Below are 6,741 nucleotides of genomic sequence, written 5' to 3' on the forward strand. Positions count from 1 at the left end.
TTAATCCATTATTAATGGATTAATACCCATTATTAATCCAATAATGGGTATTGGATTAATACCCATTAATCCAAATAGATTAATGGCTATGTCCTAGTTCAATAAAAAAAAAAACGGTCTAAATTCAGTGATGAAATCTACCGTCCTTATATAATTATTCAAAGTAATACTCTACACAAAGTTTTGAAATGTTGCTCCAAAGAAATGTAAATTGAATTCAGATTATTCAGCAGAAAAACTTGTGTGACATCTTTTAAAGACCAAAAGCTTTTATGCAGCAAACATCTTTTTCTCTGGTGATATTTTAGTTTCAGTATCCGTTTCCATCATGGTGTAGAATGCAGCGGTGTACACCCTTCTGTCTCCCCCTCTCTAAGTAGAAAAATTACAACATAACTTATAAGGTCAATCAAAGAAGAAGGGAACTTGTTTGTATCTTGCAAGATGTGTCCAAACATTCAACGAAAAGCAGTGTCAACATTTTACCTGTTGGCTTTTCTGACCAGGAGGTTTTTGCAGTTTAGCAGGAGCTGGACAGCAAAATAAATAAAAATAATTAAAATACAGAATCAACACTTTACTGTTAGAGATGTACAGAATAATTATCTTGTATTACCTTGACAATGTTCACATTTGTTTTTGTTTTGGGAGCAGACAAGGATAAGTAGGGCTATTAAACTTATGGCTAAAACAGTAGACAGGACAAAAGTGACTGTGATGGCCTCCGACAGCCACAGTCCTGATTCTGTAGCGTTATTGAAGAAACAGCAACAGAGAGAATAATAATTGAACATTAATGATCATCAAATGTATCTTACATCCAAATTGGCTAAGAGTAAACAGTTGACTTAAATAAGTGAGGTAGACTTCTTGTTCTCACGTAACTCAAGTGATTCAGTGAAAATATATCAAACTGCACACTTACCTTGAATATTCAGGTTAGCTCCATTTCCAAACAATATCTCTCCACATGTTGCAACAGCGCAGTAGTAAGTCCCAACATCAGAGGAGCTTGCTTTCATTGAGACGTTATAGATACATCTCTTCTGAATGTCGGCTCTCTTTTCACAATTACCTGATGTTTTTCCATCAGTGTAGATGAGGACTGGGTAAGATTTGTCAGATCCAGCTCTAATCCAGAACATACTGGGTTCCTCTGAACATGACGTTTGGTCAGTCAGTGAGGAATGAGCACTGCAGAGACACTGAGTCTGCTGGATTAACAGAATGTGAAACCGCAGGCTGCTGAACAACCTTGTAGTTTGATGTTCTCCTTGTTCCTATGTTAAGAAGAATTAAATGTGTTTTTACTTCCATGTTTTTGGGTTTAAATCTAATTTACTTAATCATTTTAACTTATAATGTGTTAAAGTTGCAACAAGATATTGAAAAAATTGTTGATTTTGGACTAAGAAGCTGACATTTTAATTTTACATGTATCTATAACGCAATCAACATTTGATCAAATTATGCCTTCATTTATATACATGTCATATACATCATTTCATTTTTAATCATTGCATTAATTACCTTTTAATGACAAGTAAGCTCCACTCCACTCAGTTTGGAACCAGTTAATGTAAGCACAGTGATACATTCCTTCATCTCCTGTAGCAGTCTTCAAGATTCTCAAGTAGCTCATTTTGTCATCATAAGTTGTGTTGAACCTTGAGGCAGAAAATCCTGGTCCATAAATGGAGTTTGTGTTTTTACGCTACATTGAAACTAATTTCAGAGTGTCTCCTGCACTCTGCTTGTACCAATAAAGCCAACTGACGCTCTGAAGCGCCTCGCTTAAAACGCATGTTACCGTCACAGGTTGACCCAGTTGAACTCTTATCACTGGAACCAAAGTATCTGTATTGGATTATAAATGTACAGCAAAAGTTGGTTTAATAAAAAACAAAGAAATATGTACACACTTTAATGAGGAGATTTTACTTCACAGAAGTGATACTTACATCCTTGATGAAGCAGAATTAGTGTCACCCATAACAGAATCATGATGCTAAGGCCTACTTAAGAAACCTCACGCTGTAGCAACAGGAGGAGATGCGGTTTTGTAGATGTAGATTTAATCTGATTGGCTATTTCAAAATATACATTCAAGGAGGACGTCCTGCCACAAGGATCTACCTTTCAGTGAAACGTATATGTTTTTAAATCGTTCCAGTTAAGTTGACTCTTATACTATAAACTTAGACAAGAATTGCAGAGCAGATGTTGGTTTATAGCATCATCTTGAGGTTACTTTATGTGCTGGTGTACACATAAAATCAACTATTTTATTGTGCCCTGTGTGAAAAGAAAAACACAGTTGTGCATATATTATATTGCAGGAGACATTTTTACTGTCTTCTGCAAGAAGTAGCTTTAAAGTAAAATGCATACAGACATATTTTGATTTTCACATTTAATTTCTTGAATTATTTTTCATCATACTATTTAACCATTATTGTTGAATTATAAAAAGCTAATAGTGTGATATGGCTGAAGAAGGTTAAATATAAATAAACATTAAATCAGCTAAATGTAATGAAAATTAAATTTTAATGAAGTGCTGGGGAGATTGGGAGGATTACCAGGGAACATCTGAAAGCTATGCCACAGAACAGGAGCTAATTGATATCAACATCTGTAAAATGATGTGACAATAATCTAAAGAAAACCTATGAGAACATCAAACAATAAGAATTTGATACTGAGAAATAAGAAACATCTAACATGTTAGGCAAGAAACAAAATTGTTGATTTTCAATGCAGGAACCGACACTACACTAGACATACAGTGAGTAAAGCTACTACAAAATGGTTAATGCACACAACAGAACAAAGTCAGTGAGCAAATTAATTTGAAAACCAAAACCTGAAAACAAAGCAGAAATCAAATAATCAGGTTCACATTATCCACAATGTGACAACATGCCATTGTTTGTAAAAATGCAAAAAATGTCTTTACTTAAATTCATAAAACACAATTGAACAATCCATAAGCACTATTTTATTACCACATCTATTACCACATTATGTATGTGTCCACAACAATAGCTTCATTTCAGCAATGTCTATGTTAACAAAAAACCTAAATTAAGTAAAAGCAATTGCTAACAGTTTAATCAAAGGGATCCAATAAAATTAATCTGTGATTTGAAACATAGTGCAAAACAATCATGAACTGGATAATCAACACAAACGTTGTAGGGTATCTTTTTTAAAATCCGAAGGCCTTTACAGCAGCAAACATCATCTGTCTTTCTGCTGTTTTCTTTGTGTTGTCAGATTTCATCAGGGTGAAAACAGCAGCAGAATACATCCTTCTGTCTTCTCTTCTCTAAGAAGATCAGATTAAAAAATATATATATAGATAAGGCAAATGAAAATTCAGGACAATCATTTGTTACATTAAAATGTGTCAAAACATCTGATAAGAGAAGCCCCAATATTTTACCTGTTGCCTTTTCTGGCCACAGTTTTTGTCCAGGTTAATGGCTTCTACACAATTAAATAAAAAAAAAGATTAAATAAAGAGGTAATAGTTTACTTATTGAGAAGTAGAAGAAAAGTATTTTGAATTACCGTCACAATGTGCACACTTGTTTCTTTTGATGGAGCACATGAGGATGGCCATACCAATCACACTTATAGATAAGGCAGCAGACAGGAAGAAAATAACTATAATGGCCTTTGATTCCAGACTGAATCCTTGAAAATTAGAAAGCAAAAAGATCATACATACAAAAAAATTCAAATTACACTTAGGCTAAATTACAGCTAATCAGAAAAGTCTTAGTTTATCAAACACTTAAATTATTTAATTATTAAATCAATTATACCTTTGATTTCCAGATTATTTCCATTTCCAAATATTATCTGTCCACATGTGGCCACAGCGCAGTAGTAAGTCCCAAGATCAGAAGAGCTGATATTCTTAAAGAAGTTATAAAAACATTTCTTCGGCAAATCCGATCTCTTCTCGCAATTTTTTGATCTTTTCCCATCGGTGTAAATCATGTCAGGAAAAGATTGTTCTGATCTGGCTCTGAACCAGAACACACTGGGTTCTCCTGAACAGTTTGTGTTCTCAGAGTCAGAGAGAACCGAACACTGCAGAGTCTCTGAGCCTGTTGGACGGGTGGAACCAGAGATTGTTGGCTGTTGAGCAATATTCGTTAGCTGTGAAAACACAGTGTAGTCTGAAGTCCTCTTAGATTTTGCTGTGAAATAATAATCATATTTGTTAGTGAGCTATTAAAACAAACTGGAATATTGAGACTAGAATAATACTAGAAAAAGGGTTTGTTGTAATAAATTTAGCAAATACTTTCAACTTTATGGTAGATTTTAAAAAAAAATAAACCATCAGTTTTGACAAAAATACAACATGATCACAACACTTATTTCATAGGTGTATTTTCTGTAGACAGATTGTGCAACAAAAAGTTCAGGTTAAACATTTTCTCTAGCTTAAGTTCTGCAGTTCAAGGAAAATATTTACATTCAGTTTTTTCATTCATTTAATTTAACTTCAGTGTTTGATTTTTTAATTTTTTAAGGTTAACAGTTTTCCACAGTTAAGGAAAGTTTTATGTACTTTCCGAAGCAAATGAAACTGAAATAAAAAATATTGTAATTTTCTTTGTTTGCAGGGACAATAATTACAGATGAACTGAAATCAATTAATTTTCGTTCAGTCTGCATTTATTTCATGTAAAATATAAGTTAATAATAAAAGCACAAAAAACATATTAAAATTAATCATTTTATGCTGGTATCATTACCCGCTAAAAACTTGGTTCTCTTTTCCCCCTGAGTCATACTTTTTTTTATAGAAGATCAATTTTTCAGTAACATAATCATGTCTAGTTGGATTTAAAGATAATGATAAAACACTGGCATATGAAGACACTGAAAAATATAAAAAATGCTGGTAGATAAAAATGACAGATTTACCTTTTACTGATATATAAGTCCCGCTCCATACAGATTCAAGTCTATCTATTTGAGCGCAGTGATACATCCCCTCATCTTCAGGAACTGTTGTGAAAATTGTTAGCCTGCTACTACGCTCATTTGATGTTGCGAAGAATTTTGAAGAAGAGATTTCTGGTCCATAGTTAGGGGTTGTGGTTTTTGATACCATCGCAATTAAAGTCAGAATATCTCCAGGACTCTGCTTGTACCAGTAAAGCCATGTGGTGCTCTGATATTTCATGGTAAAATCACAAGTCAGAGTCACAGATTGACCCAGTTCGACTGTGACCACTGGAACCAAAGTATCTGTATTGGGGTGGAAAAACATGTAAAACAAAAAAAAGGACAGCATTAAAACAAAAACAATGTTAGATTGAACTGAACAAAAATATACACTGCAGAAACAAAAAAATATATGTGTCTCAAATCATGTAAAGAATACCTACGTCCTTCATGAAAAAGCAACAATGTGAGCCACAACAGAGTCATGATGACTGTGTTCATTCATACAGTCGACCCTTCAGTAAAACACAAAGGTGTGGCGATACTGTTAAATGTGTCTGATTGGCTATTGCAGAATACACCATCAAAGAGCATTTCCTGTCACAATGAGCTTCTGGGGGTTGGTGGGTTTTCTACCATTATTTGATCACCTAAATACCCACTGCTGAACTGTTGCTTGTTATTTGGTCAACACTGGGGCTCAATCCCCTGCAATTAGAGTAAATCAGATTTGTCAGAAACATTTTGACACCAGTTTTACAAAAAAGTGTCACAATCTAGAAAAGCAACTGAATGTTTTTTGTAGAGTATGCAACAAACCTCTGTGAGAAATATATTCCCCTTTTCTCTTAAATATTAAAATATCTCTTAAAATTATTTAATTATGGTTTCCAAAATGATATTATATAAACATCAGTATTTTTTTTGCTATCAAAACATAGAAATGTAGTTCACAGACATTGTGCCTAGTATATGACTGTGTCCATCAAGTGGCTTTTCTTACAGCGCCATCAGTGGGTCAAAAGTTTTTGTCTTTACGAGCATCAACACATACAGTATCGTTATTAGAATAGGGATTTTGTAATAATTACTCCGATGTGCCAAGTTTAAGCGAATAGGATGCGATGGAAAAATAGACAAAGTTTTTTTCAGAGCAGTCTGATTGTCATGATTTGTGGTGGAGAGGTGGTGAGGCAGCAAACGGAAACCCAGGGCGTAGTGAAAAATGATGTTTATTGGTGAAAATGTCCAAAAGCAATCCAAAAACCAGGCAGCACGGCAGAGCAAAATCCAGGGCTCAGCACCGGTAGCACTGGATACACGAATGACTAGAGACGTAACAAGACTCGGCGACACAGGCGGAGGACCCGACGGACAGAGACACAGGTGACACTAAATACACAGAGGGTTGATTATGGCAAGAATAGATATACAGTAGACTGACCTTAAACCATGACTTACTGTACATTTTTGTTTTTTTACAACTACACAGTTGAAATTTTGCTCTTACGATAGACTATTTGTATTCTTTATTCTGTTTTTATACATTGCATATTTCTATTTTTGGCTGCTCCTACTTGCTTTGCTGGACTGTTGCTGCTGTTGTACTGAAAATTCCCCACTGTAGGACGATGAAGGATATTTTCATTTCTTTCTGTTCTTTGGAGTACCTTGTGGAAATCATCAAAAGATATTAGTTTACCTGTCAGTTTTAAATCAATATCTTTCTATCATTCTATCAAAAGCTTAGGTCTGCCCTTGGTCTTT

Source organism: Gambusia affinis, linkage group LG09 (genome assembly GCF_019740435.1).
Source record: "Gambusia affinis linkage group LG09, SWU_Gaff_1.0, whole genome shotgun sequence".
In the NCBI taxonomy this organism is placed as follows: domain Eukaryota; kingdom Metazoa; phylum Chordata; class Actinopteri; order Cyprinodontiformes; family Poeciliidae; genus Gambusia; species Gambusia affinis.